The sequence below is a fragment of the Pseudorasbora parva genome, chromosome 3 (genome assembly GCF_024679245.1).
Source record: "Pseudorasbora parva isolate DD20220531a chromosome 3, ASM2467924v1, whole genome shotgun sequence".
Taxonomy (NCBI): Eukaryota; Metazoa; Chordata; class Actinopteri; order Cypriniformes; family Gobionidae; genus Pseudorasbora; species Pseudorasbora parva.
The window spans coordinates 4358057-4372537 of NC_090174.1; positions in this window are offsets into that span (position 1 = coordinate 4358057).

The window sequence follows — 14481 nt, forward strand, 5'->3', positions numbered from 1 at the left end:
AGCCATATCATGCTGACCAATCGTAGTACGTTCTCGCTCCAACCAATCATGTTTTGGCCAGTGCAGCTGAAAAACGTCTCTGGTTACGACTGTAACCTTAGTTCCCTGAGAACAGGGAACGAGATGCTGCGTCAGCTTGACGCTACGGGGAACGCCTGCAGCATGGCAGGTGTCTGCACTACTATCGAATCACAACAATCCTATTGACCGGCGACAGCCTATGATGTCATCAATGTTGCGACCAGGAAGTATATAAGGGCGCCTTGCAAACATGACACCAGCTTCTTCGTCTGAAGGGACTGTTCGCAGACAGGCACCGAGGCATGGCAAAGTGACGCAGCGTCTCGTTCCCTGTTCTCAGGGAACTAAGGTTACAGTCGTAACCAGAGACATTCCCTTTCGAAAGGGAACTCGCGCTGCGTCAGCTTGACGCTACAGGGAATGATATACCCACGCCGCCATGCCGAGGGGAGTGCATGCCTACTGGCAGTGACAACTGTCAGGACAAGCAAATTCAACTGAAATGCCTGAACCACTCCCCCTCTGGTCAAACTAGGCTGTCAGTGACGGGCTATGGCCTTGGGGCACCTTCGTGTACCACATGAAGTCCTACCCCGGCTGCTCAAAGGCCTGGAACCAACCCGTTCGACAGAAGGGGTTCCTTTAAGGGAATGTGGCTAGGGGACCCGAGGGCGCCCCAGCCAGTCACTATTCGGGAAGAACTTGACCGATTGCCACCAGGGAGGTCTGACCTGGCGTCACTATGAGGCCTGCCTACTACCTGGCAGCAAGACCTGCTAGCGGCTAGCTTGTCACCGAGACCGGATCTGGGAATCCCTTCTCAGGGAGGCCCAAAAGGCGGCTATCACCTGACACCATGTTATACCGGTTAACCGAGTGTCCAAGCTCGGGGGTTCACCCACAGGAAGGCCAGGAGAGGCCTGATACCTGCTAGTCGGACGTGCAAACCATCAGAAGTGACTGCAGTCCCGGAACTTGCCTCCAGGGAGGCCTGATTGAGGCCTCCTGCACAGTAGCGAGTCTTAGGGTGGCCTGGAGAGGCCTATTGCCAAATGGCAGCTCAGTGTGACAGAGGGTGCTATCCAACAGAAGAACCCCAGGGAGGCCCCGCAGGGCCTACTACCTGCCAGCTACTCGTAGCTGGCACTGGGGCCGGGGAACGACCTCAGGGAGGCCTGGTTAGGCCTGCTACCTGATAGCAGACCATGCTAGCCGCCCTGGCTAGCAACCATGCTCACTGTCATAGGATCTGGGAACCAGGGGCTCACCCTCCGGGAGGCCTAGAGAGGCCTAATTCCTGTCACCCAGTGGCCGAGGCCCTGGATCGCCCCCTCAGGGGAAGCCAGATGAGGCATGCTGTAACCCAGCAGGCCCTCAGGGAGGCCTGGTGAGGCCTACTAACTGTCATCTAGTGACTGGAGCCCAGGGACACCCCCTCAGGGGAGGCCAGATGAGGCCTGCTGTACCTCAGCAGGCCCTCGGGGAGGCCTGATGAGGCCTACTACCTGTCATCCAGCGCTGAGGCCCTGGAGTACCATCTAAATGATGCCCCACCATCTAAATGAAACATAGTTGAAAAAAGCTCAGATGGCAGGGTTAGAGCTCTTAGTGTCCCCGCCTACCCGGATCTTCTAAATTATTCTTAACGACAATCCGGGGCAAACACATCCCATATCCACCCATCCTCCAAACATCAGCGTTTACCACCCGCTGATGTCGATGAATACACTGAAAATGGTTCTTCCATACCCTCACGATCTCAGTCAGGAGATCAGGAAGGAATGGAAAGCTCAACTGAGCCGATGGTTTTATGGCAGGGGAGAAATCGACCGTTCCGTTTAAACAAGCGATCTCTCCTTTAATGCGCCCACATGACAGCCGCAGCCTGCATGTAGCACGCTCATAACAGCCATCGGCTCAGCATACACGGTCAGGATGGCTGAGAAATTATTCCCTTTCTCACCAGCCATCCCTAAGAGCATTCATGATTAATCTCGTCAGTCGCCAGATCGCCGGAGGGAAACGTCCTCTCGCGGCGATCGGCGACCCCATCCGAGGGACTGTGACGTGCATCCACGCTCAGCCTCGGCGTGAGCGGGGACCACATCACTACTCTCAGATGCAAAAACGCTGTTCCCTCAGGAAGAGCGCTAGACGAGAACGGAGCCATCTCGGATTGAAAACCTCGCTCACATTACACACAATCGAACAAAAGACTCCACAAGAGCTTGATTGTGCATGCTCTTAATCCCAGGCAGAAAATAAATGAATTTGGATTACCTTTGACTTGAAGCATTCAGACAAAAACAGTCCCTGAAGACGAAGAAGCTGGTGTCATGTTTGCAAGGCGCCCTTATATACTTCCTGGTCGCACCTTGATGACATCATAGGCTGTCGCCGGTCAATAGGATTGCTGTGATTTGATAGTAGCTCAGACACCGGTCACGCTGGAGGCGTTCCCCATAGCGTCAGCTGACGCTTCCCTTTCGAAAGGGAACTCCTTTCTTGGGTAAATTATATTTATTCTAGCATCATTCCTTTATATTCACCTGTTGTGTATTCTTCGAGTATCAAAATAACATTAGGATGTTAACAACATTAAAAATTAAAATAAAACACTGTGCCAGTAGATGGCGGTAGAGGAACACTTATTGGCTCAGTAGCCTTTTTTCTATTTTGAATGAATTTTTATAGTTAATCAAATTTATACCACAAAAAAAATGTGTTACTTTTTTGTACTAGAATGTTAAATATATAGGCTAATTGTAGGAAACATTACAAAGTTTAATGAAAAACAAAATATCTGATGCTGTAAAATCATATGTTGTACTCTCATGACCCAAATTAAAATTAACATTGTCTCTTCTTTATCTCTCTCCATAATAAAATGCTACTGTAAAGCCTTGACGAAGTAAGTGCACATATTGTGTTAATATTTGCCAGAAATAGCTGCAAATATAGTGAAAATGCTGTCTATCCTGTTTAATCCTATTTAAACAGATTGACTGCGTGGAGTTGTTTGGAACTGTTGAGAGCTCTACATGGCTCTGGTCAGCACAATACGGCCGTTATCTGATTTTATAGATCAGTGGTCATAACTCTGTTTTTCAGCGACACTGGCCAAAACGTGATTGGTTGGAGCGAGAACGTGCTATGATTGTTCAGTACAATATGGCCGTGATCTGATTGGTTTAAAGGTGGGGTAAGGGCTATCTGGTAACTGTTGTTGATATTTCAAATAACCAAAACAAACACGCCCCTACCCCCAAAAAGGGTCCTATTGCGATAGCTCCACCCCACATATACGTAACCCAGGCAACGACTATGGCAAAATCTGTGTGTAACTAATCAAGGTTGAATATTCAATGAAAAAGTCATCCCTTCCATCACAAAAACACAAACCGTTCTCATGAACAACTCGATAACGTTAGTATACAAGCTCGATAGTCCAGCTAACGACATATTACAATTATGACTGGATGGGTAATATAGATGAAAAGAGGAAACAAACAAATATTTGGAGTATAGTATCTTACCTGTCGGACACATTTTGTGAGCTGATGCTTGAAACCTTGAAACACTGAGGGGATTTAGATGCTCCATACGGTGTGGAAATGAACGGGTCTTTATCATCGCTGAAGTGAGCCACAATACAATCGCAAATGGACAAACAAGCAAACATGACACACGAGCATAGTGAAGCAAAAGCAGCATATATTAGTTCTTTCTTGGCTAATGTCCGTCCTGTGTGACTCGTGTTTTGAATAATGACGCGCACTGAGCCTCTCTTCTCACCATAGACACGCCCCTTACTGCTGATTGGCTATAAGTTTGTTATTCCACTCGGCCCGAGTCCTTTTTCTAAACCGCTTTAGAAATAACACTTACCCCACCTTTAAGTAGACAAAAAGAAGATAATAAAAGAAAAACGTGGGCAAACGGTCTCTCTAAGTAAACTTTGTTCAATGCATGTGAGTGCTGCCGTATATGAATACGGGTGTAGAGCAGAAGACGCGATTGAGAACTCAAGTGCGATCGCGATGTGAGAAGATTTGTCTCTGGTCAACCGAATGCAACTATTGAGTTCTCTTTCAAGTCTTGCACTTGAACGGACAAACTCACACAAGAAGTAGCCGATGTCAACATGTCCATCTTGATGAGTATCCAAGCAGACATAGTCTGAATATGCCTTAAGTTAACATACAGTCCAGAAAGCGATACCCCTGGATCTTAAAGGAGCAGTAGCCTTTACTGCAGTCTGTTTAATGTCAAAGAAGATAAGGAATCACTCACTGCTCTTGATTGAATAGCTTTTGTAAGTTTAATAAGGATTAATATTTAATTTAAACAGTTAAATATGCAGTAATTATTCATTTGATTACTTTATTCAATTTATTTACCTAAAACTAATGTTAGACCTACCTGAAAAGAATTATTATTTTATTATCTTTGCTCAATAGTAATTATTTGTGCTGCTGCTTGTATTTAAGTTATTTGTTCTTTTCTTTATTTTTATTTGACAGTAGTCCTTTTTTCCATGAACATAGCAAATACCGAACCATACAGAAACCGTGAACCTGAAACTGTGAACCTAAAACCTAAAACTGAATCGTGAGCAGTCTGTACTGTTACACCCCTACCGTAACGTATGCGAGGGGGTGCCTCAAAATTTAGAACATTTTCAAAGTGCACCTGACTGAAAAAAGGTTGGGAAACACTGGATTAGTGAATTAAGTTATCTAGGCTATTTGACACGGCAGCACTTAAATGCGAGCAGGAACAGAAAATAGCTGATTGCTTAAACAGCTTTTCCAATATTAATCTCGGTGGAATTACCCCGAATAATGATGTAACCGGGTTTATTGAAGAAAGTGTAGGTTGAGGGTACATGAGGGTAAATAAATGATGACAGAATTTTCATTTTTGGGTGAACTATCCCTCTCTTTATTTTACTCCAGTACTGTACTTAATGTAGCCCAGTAAAATAATTTAAGTTAGAGATTTTCTACTGAAATGTAATATATTAATTAATGTATATATTAATGACTTTTTCCATGGATATTTAATTTTATTGATAAAGTTATACAAATAATTTCAATTAATTGACTTGATAATTGTTGCTACAATCAAGCTCTTGTACCCCCAATTCGTTTGAATGTTTTTGTGCCTTTTAGACATACCCATCATAATAAATAGGCCTGTTTTACAAAACTTTAAGAATTTTCCCATAAATGTGTCATATATCATTGAAAATGGGAGAATCTCAGCTTTAATGTGGTATATGGCTCATATTAAGGATAATTATGCATCAAATTTGTTGCAATTTTTAAAATAAGCTTTTGTTTACATTGGAATTTCTCAAAAACATGATTTTCTGAGCCTGAAATTCAGCAAATCTTTAACATAGACATACTCAGTTAATATTAGAGATATCAAGGTTATATTTTAACAGAATGTTCTTTACATTATGTAGGATGATTTTATGTAGAAAACAGTGAATCACAAAAAAAAATGACTTTAGGAGGGTTTTCACAGACAGGGTCACATATATCTTTATTCCCTTTACCCATGTGATAGTCTGGAACCAGGCTATCACACTCAATTACTGCAAGCTCCCAGATATCAACCAAAAATGGTCGAGCCCCACAACCTGTGAGCCCAGTTCGCCCTTCCCCTCCTCCTGTGAGATTTCTTCGGTCACAGTGCCAGGGCACACACCCTCCTCCATCTGTAGGTGAACCAAAATGTGTGATGTGTGTTGGGTCCCCACTATGATAACAGTGACTTTATCAAATGTTTACAGAACAAGTGGAAACCCAGTGTGCCAGTCTCTTTATCTCTTTATCTAGACTGCTCTCATCAGAGTTACAAATGATTTACTCTTATTATCTGATCATGGTTATATCTCTCTATTAGTGTTACTCGATCTTCGCGCTGTATTCAATACTATCAACCACAAAATTCTTTAGAATATGCTCGAAAATTATGTTGGCATTTGTGGAATTGCATTGGCATGGTTTAAATCATACTTATCTGACCATTATCAGTTTGTAGCAGCAAATTAAGAGATGTCACACCGATCACAAGTTCAGTATGGAGTAGGCCTGTCACAGTAACAAATTTTGCTGGATGAGAAGTTGGCCAAGAAATTATTGCAATAAACAATAATGTTGTTCTGAGACAGTTTTCATCTAAAATAATGATAATGGCATAATAATGCAGGTACACCTTTTCAAAGATCAATAAACTTTTATTTCGAAAATCTTTTTAATACTGAAAACGTAAAACATTTTAAATATCCACAATAAATGAACAAAACAACCAAAAACAATAAATAAAATGGATGAATGAACCTAAAATGGTGTTTTAGGTGGATATTAGGGGTGGCACGGTTCACAAAACCCACTGTTCGCTTCGTATCACGGTTTTAGGGTCACGGTTTTTGGTTCTGTACAGTTGTTGTTGTTTTCTTTTAATCGTTAACACTCCAGAAATTTACTTCAGCATATGATATATAGCTTAATTATCCACAATTTAGGATACAGTATTAAAATGTATTTATTTATTTTTTATTAATTTTATATCATGTAATCATGCACAAACTTAAATTGAGTGTGTTAATGTCGCCCCGAGAAGCGATTGGGCCTTCCTTAGAAAGTTAACTAGTTGCAAGTTTGAGGTAAAATGCACCTTGTCGATGTCAAAACACTGTTATGTCATTTTTTTTTTACTTTTACACTGAATATTTACTGCTTTAATCCATATCAAGTAGGCTATTGACTGTATAGGGTAAATTTATTATAGGGTGTGAAAATTGTACAGCTGTGGCATTTGTATAGGGTGTGAATTCTGTATAGAAGGTGTGACTAAAACTAACACTAAAACTAATAAAAACTTAACTAAAACTAAGATTTTTTTTAAACCCACTTTAAAAACTAATTAAAACTAAAATGAATTTGAAAACAAACATAACATCAGGGAAAACTGTGGAAACATAAAAAAATCACGGCCAGCACACAGTCTCAGTCCCAGTCCAAAACTAATGCTGCGTCCCAATTCGCCTACTTATACTACGTCCTAAAAGTATGAACTCTTTTTGTGAAGAAAAAGTATATACTTTTGAGTGTGTAGCAGAAAAGTATGCAAGCTTCGGGACATACTACTTCGCCATCTTTAACGGACTCTGTCGCTTAGTTACGTGCATCCCGTCACCGTTTATCTGCCCTGTCAATCATCGTCAGATTCGTCACAGTTCAAATCCTTCACATTCAGTTTAATCTCCTACCGTATCGGAGAGAAATGTAGCCGCTCGTTGATCTGCCATTTGTGGATCTTTAATGCAGAGACTCTCCTCATGTATTTACAGTTTAAATATAATGATGCATTTAAAAGTTAATGGCCAAACGTGTCATTTCAAAAGTTCTCAATGCTGCTGCGGGTGAAATATAATGTGACAACACTGAATAAATATATTTTTGTCAGGTTAAATATTGATAGTTGGTCACTCAAACCCCTTTATCTAAACTTCTCTACTTAACCGTCGAACTCGCACATCCGTCATGTTTGTAGTTTTTTAACGCTTTTTATCCGCGTTTGTAGTTCTAATCGAATCCTCGTCCAACTCGCAATGGGTTGTGGGCAATATCAGCCGTTAGAGTGCCCATCGATCCATACTGTGAATTCGGACCGGAAATAGTAAACCATCCGGAAATCTTTGGAATACTCTTTTCAACATACTACTTACATACTTACATACTAATTCTATTTTCGAATACTATTTAGGATGGATAGTATGCGAATTGGGACGCAGGGTATCTCTCCTCTCTCTCGCTCCATGGCAGCTTATATTCGGTCTCTCCATGCCAATTACTGCAATCAGACACAGGTGTTAACCATCTGCACTTGACCTACTTACTCACCGGCCGGCTCCACTCTCTCTCTCCCGCTATAGACCTCGCAAAACCACCTCCTTTTTGGTCTTGGGTCTCAGACAGGTCACAACAGCTGCTGTCTTATTAATTTGTGGACGCATCTGACCGTGACCCAAGTGGATGCCCAGATGCTTACCTCCACCTGCCCAATCGCACACTACTTAGGGTTGGCCGTGAGTCCCGCCCTTCTCAGCGACTTAAGGACAGCTCGCAAATGCTGCATATGACGCTGCCAAACCCCACTGTAGGTGATGATATCAGGTAGGCAGCGGCATATGCAGCATGCGGCCGGAGAATTCTGTCCATCAATCGCTGGAAGGTCGCCAGAACCCCGAACAAGCCAAAAGGAAGGGTGACAAACTGGTATAATCCAAACAGCGTGGTGAAAGCTGTTTTTTCTTTGGACATGGGAGACAAGGGGATCTGCCAATATCCCTTTGTTAAGTCCAGTGTTGAATAAAAATAAGCAGTACCGAGCCGATCAAGCAATTTGTCCACCCTCGGATAAGCATCACATTTCGACACCGCATTTACTTTACGATAGTCCACGCAGAACCGGACAGAGCCGTCAGTTTTGGGAACTAAAAGTATTGGGCTCACCCAGTCACTGCTGGGCTCTTCTATTAGTCCCATATCCATCATTGCCTCTGAACCACTTTTTTTCTTGTGCTCCGGTAAGCGATACGGCCGGCTGCATACAACAACTCCTGGCTCGGTCTCAACATAGTGTTGAATGAAGTCAGTGCGACCGGGTAGGGGCGAGAACACATCAGCAAATTCTGCTTGTTAACCTTTCACGTCAGTGAGCTGCGAGGGTGAGAGGTGGTCTCGACCAGAGGCCAGGGCAAGAGATTGAGCTTTTTCCACCGCCTCTGGCTCGAGATCTTCCTCTCTACTCACCATCGTCGCCAGCATCACTGACTCCACCTCAGACCATTTTTTAAGCAGGTTGAGGTGGTAAATTTAATGTGCCTCATCCCTATCAGAGCAGATCACCTCATAGTTGAGATCCCCAACTCGCTGTGAGTGTCCACGGGCACCAACGGATAGTTCACCACTTCACCGTGCACACACCGTACCCTAACCGTACGGCTGTTAACCAATGCCTTAGGCTGAATCAGGCTTTGATGGATGGAGGTCTGGTTACAACCTGAATCCACCAAAAACCTGATAAGTGCCCCCCTTGATACTCACAGGTATCACTCACAGGTAACACAGGAAGCAGCTTATGTCACATTGGGGACCCGGATCAGTGTCCCCACCTCCATCACCGGACACCAATCGATAAAATGCCCTGGGTCCCCGCAATACCAACAAGCCAGCCCGGACTTCCCTGCCGCCCTAGTGGCTGGAAGTGGGTCGGAGAATTGACATGGAGAGAGCGCCGATACTAATGTAGAGGGGAATGGGTCACTGGTCACTTCTCCTCCCCTAGGCACCGGTCTGGGAGCTGCCGGAGACTCGGCAGTCGCTCCCGAATTCTTACTGAAATGCTTTTGGATACAGGGGCTCAAGTAAGCATTGTAGGGAAGACATGGATAGAAAGGTTCCTGCCAAATGTGTCTATGAAGCCTATAGAAGACTTACTTTCTGACAATCAGCTTCATATTACTGCTGCCAATGGTTCTGTTATTCCATTTGTTGGATGGATTGAAGTACTCCTTGAACTCAAAAGTAATGGACCTGGAACCCTTGCCATTCATGTACCAATAAGCGACTGCTGTAATGATAATCCACTCCTTGGTTTTAATGCCATTGAAGAATTGATCAGAGGAAGCAGTGACCGGCCAAACAGCACTGAAAATTTAACTATTCTGCTGAGTGAAGCTATGAATGTAAGACAGAGTATAGCTAATAGTATTGTCAATGCAGTCGTTCAAACAACGGATTCAGAGGAAATGTTGGACAGTTGTGTGGTAAAACTAGGGAAGAAAGGACTTACAATTAAAAGAGGTGACCTTTGTGAAGTTAAATGCAGAATTAGAGGTTGGCCTGAAGGAGGAGTTATGCCATTGAACCACCCCCGGAATGTCCAGTCCAAGATGGCCTTGAACTATTTCATACAGTGGTAGTGGTATGTGCCTAATGGTGTCTCTAAAGTTGTGAAGATTTCTGTCCTGAATTCCACTCAACATGACATTTACCTCCGTGCCCCAACAGTGTTGGGTACAATCACTATGGTATCTGAAGTCCTACCCCTAACTCCAAGTGGTGGTGCTAGAGAAGAAAACAACCCAAAGAAATGTGTGGTCCGTGTAAATAATTTGAGCCAACTGGACAACAGAAGTCAGTTGCCCGTCTAAAAAAACAGTTAAGTGGCATCCACCTGTCGATTTAGAACACCTTTCAAAACAAGAGCAGGAGATTGTTTGACAAATGCTATACGACGAATCCGATGTCTTTGCTTGCGATGGAGATATAGGGTGTATTCCAAATCTGAAATTGAAAATAAATCTGAAAGATGATACTCCAGTTCAGAAATGCTACAATTCAATTACAAAACCCATATACAAGGAAGTTAAAGAGTACGCACAAAACCTCCTTGACCGTGACTGGATAAAGAAATCTTCCTCTGTGTACTCATCACCGGTTGTTTGTGTCCTTAAGAAGGAAAGTACCTTACGGCTATGTGTCGATTTTCGAGAGTTGAATCGGAAGACAACTCAAGATAGACACCCACAACTGAGGATACAAGATTTGCTGGACAGTCTAGGAGGATTCACATGGTTCTCAATTCTTGACCAAGGTAGTGCATATCATCAAGGGTTTATGGATGAGTCGACAAGGCACATGACTGCGTTTAGCACCCCCTGGGGACTCTATGAGGGGAAGCATATCCCTTTTGGATTAACTAATGCGCCAGCAGCCTTCCAGAGGTGTATGGAGAGTGTTCTAGAGGGCATCAGAGACAAATGTTGTTCTCCATACCTGGATGATGTGCTTTGCTACTCAAAAACTTTTCATGGGCATGTTGACGACCATAGGCAGGTGCTCTGCTAAATGCGTGAGTATGGTATCAAACTCCGACCAGAGAAATGTAAACTTTTCAAAAGGCAGATCAGATACCTTGGTCGGATAGTGTCAGGGGAAGGCATTGAGATTGACCCAAAGGACCTTGAGGCCAAAGTGCAATTGAAAAAGAAAGTACCAAAAACAGTGGGGGAAGTTAGAACTCTGTTAGGGTTTTTAAATTACTACAGATCCTTCATCCAGGAGTAAACAGAAGGTGAGGAAGGGCGTTAAAGCACAACTGCCATCGAGAACCCCTATTCAGTGGACATCTGAACAGCAGGGCATTGTGTCAAAATTAATAGACATGCTTACCAATCCACCGATCCTGGCATACCCTGATTTTGACTTGCAATTCGTGTTGCACACCAATGCATCAAATGAGGGCTTAGGTGCTGTACTTTATCAGCGACAAGCAGGTAAACTTTGTGTTATTGGATTTGGCTCAAGAACGTTGACTCCCGCAGAGCGCAGTTACCATTTACATTCTGATAAACTTGAGTTTCTAGCTCTTAAGTGGGCGATCTGCGGCAAATTTAGAGATTACTTGTACTATGCCCCAACATTTACAGTATACACAAATAACAATCCCTTGACATATGTCTTGAGTACTGCCAGATTAAATGCTGTGGGTCATCGCTGGGACGGCGAGTTGTCCGATTTTCACTTCGATATTAAGTACAGACCAGGTAAACAGAACTCTGATGCAGATACACTTTCACGATATCCAGTGCACCTCCCAGAGCACCTGAGTGATTACACAGAGACTGTGCCATCTGAGGTTGTGTCAGCCATGTGGCAAGGAAGCAAAACTGTTGTTGAAGAAGGGGTACCATGGGTGGCTTCACTGACTCTTTACTCAGCAAGTGAGGGGGATGTGGAAATGTTGAAAGGGCAGATGGTGTCCCTAATAGCTCAGGAGGATATTAGAGCTTCACAACAGGAAGATATCAGTATTAAGGAAGTGCTCAAGCTTAAGGAAAGCAACTGGATGCCAAACAACAAAGAAAAGAATGTCATGACCAGAGAAACCAGGCATTTGGTACAGGAGTGGAACAAACTAGTAGTGGAGGAAGGAATTCTGTACCGACACTCTGGTAATCGGAAACAGCTTGTTCTACCTCAAAAGCTGAAGCCATTGGTCTTGAAGAACCTCCATGACAACATGGGTCATATTGGTGCTGACAAGGTAACCCATTTAGCACGTGACAGATTTTATTGGCCTTTTATGCAGAAAGAAATTGACGAATATGTTATCAAAAAATGCAACTGTATCAAACAGAAGCGTCCAAATGTTCCTAAAAGGGCACCCATGGGTTTGATTACCACCGGTTCACCCTTATACATACGTTGCACGAATACATACTTGTCCTTGTGGATCATTTCACAAGCTTTGCACAAGCATACCCAACAAAGAACAAATCAGGGAAAACTGCGGCAGGGAAGATCTTTCAGGATTTCATACCACGCTTTGGCTATCCAGAGAGACTACACCATGATCAAGGATCGGAATTCGAAAATAATTTGTTTCAGACACTGCAACAACTGGCAGGGTTTCTCAGTCAAGGACTACCCCTTACCACCCACAGGGTAATCCAGTTGAGAGATTAAACCGTACTTTGTTGCAAATGCTTTGCACTCTGGAAGAAGAGAAAAAGGCTGATTGGAAAGAACACCTTCCACATCTGGTTAATGTGTATAATTGTACCAGACCCAAAGCCACTGGATACTCACTGTTCTTTTTACTGTATGGAAGATCCCCCAGGTTGCCAATTGACCTGATGTTTAACCTAAAACCAGAAAAAGAGACACAAAGCCACCAGACCTTTACTGAGAAGTGGGCATCCAGAATGCAAGAAGCTTATAAGATTGCATCCGAAAATAGCCAAAAGTCATCTGCGAAAGGAAAGAAGTACTATGACAGGAAAGTGAAGGTGTACCTCTCCAGCCAGGTGATCGGGTTTTAGTAAGGAATCTGTCTGAGAGAGGAGGTCCAGGGAAGCTTCGTCCATATTAGGAGAAATCAGTGCACAAAGTAGTGGAAAGGATCAAAGAAGGGCCTGTGTACAAGATTCAACCTGAAACTGGTAAGAAGACAATTCGTGTATTACACAGAAACCTTTTACTACCAGTGAATGATTTACCTGACAGCACTCCAAAAGTACCTGTAAAGAAAAGACAAATTAATAAAAGAAAAGACACAGAGCGGAGTGGATCAGGAGGAGGAAAGCTCGGATGAGGAAAATTGGTACTATCCTTACTTACCCATGACTGCAGGGAATCATGACCATGTCGAATTACCCCAAAAGTCCCAGACTGAAAAGCGATCTCGGTTAAGACCGATTGCGGGAGAGTTTTATAAAGCAACACCTTTGGAACTAATTATCACAAAGGAAGTCAGAACAGAAGGCGGGGAACAGGTTCTGGTAGAAGAGGAAGTTATCATCTCTGGTCCAGAAGAAATGACTCCAATCAAGTCAAGAGTTATCTGTAAGGCAAAAGGAACAATGTGATTGTGTTGATGAAGAGGAACAAGAGACTCTAAGAAGATCAAACAGACAAGCAAAGCCAAAAGAAATACTGACTTATGACATATTAGGTCAGCCGACTTACAGACAAGGTGCAGTCCAGCCTTACATGATTCCGAGAAGTCCAATGACTTACCAGGTAGTTAATGCAGTCCCTTGGTGACAACAAATACCTATTTGGACTTGTTAGATGACTGACTGAGAGAAGATAGACTGACCTAGAATTTATATCAGGAGTCATCAATAAAAAAAATAAGCGGTGAGTGTGAAGGACAGGAAATGTGATAAAGATAAAACTGCTGGGTAATAATAGGTACCCCAAAAATTGTTATTTTTTTCTATCTTCAGTTTTAAGTAATTAAGAGAGTCTCTAAAAACATTGTGTTCTAATGTTACATGGATTTAAGTGTCTTCTGTAAGATACCTGTAGGTGGCGCATTGCACTAGAGTGTTGAGGAGTTTACTTTCTGGGCAAAGGGCAAAGTCATTAAAGAAAGCGCTAAAACGCTGCAGACTCTAATCTGTGTTTCTCATGCTTTCTGACAGGTATGTAAAATAGTTTATATGGACCAATATCCATCAATAGTGAGACTTGATAGATTCATAAATGTTTCAAGAGGATGTTTGTTCTTTTTAAAAGTGATTTTCGAGTTTTCAAATGAAGATATTATTTGCGACTCAGTCGATGCAATCTCCAGTTGAGTAAACAGTTCAAAATTCATGATGCTCTTAAAAAGCGTTATTTTTAAGTAAGAGATGTGAAACAATCAACTATATTTCTTCTGTAATCTTGATAGCGTTCTCAGATTGTGCTGTATAGTGTAATCTATTATGTTTACTCACTTAATTTTGTTTATGTAGAAAAGTCAAATTGTAACATGGTGATTTTCTCTAAAAATTTGTAACCATAAGGTAATTTAAACTTGCATATACATCAATTGAGAGTGTTAATCAATATTAATTGGTTATTTCATTAAAGTTAGCATGTTTGG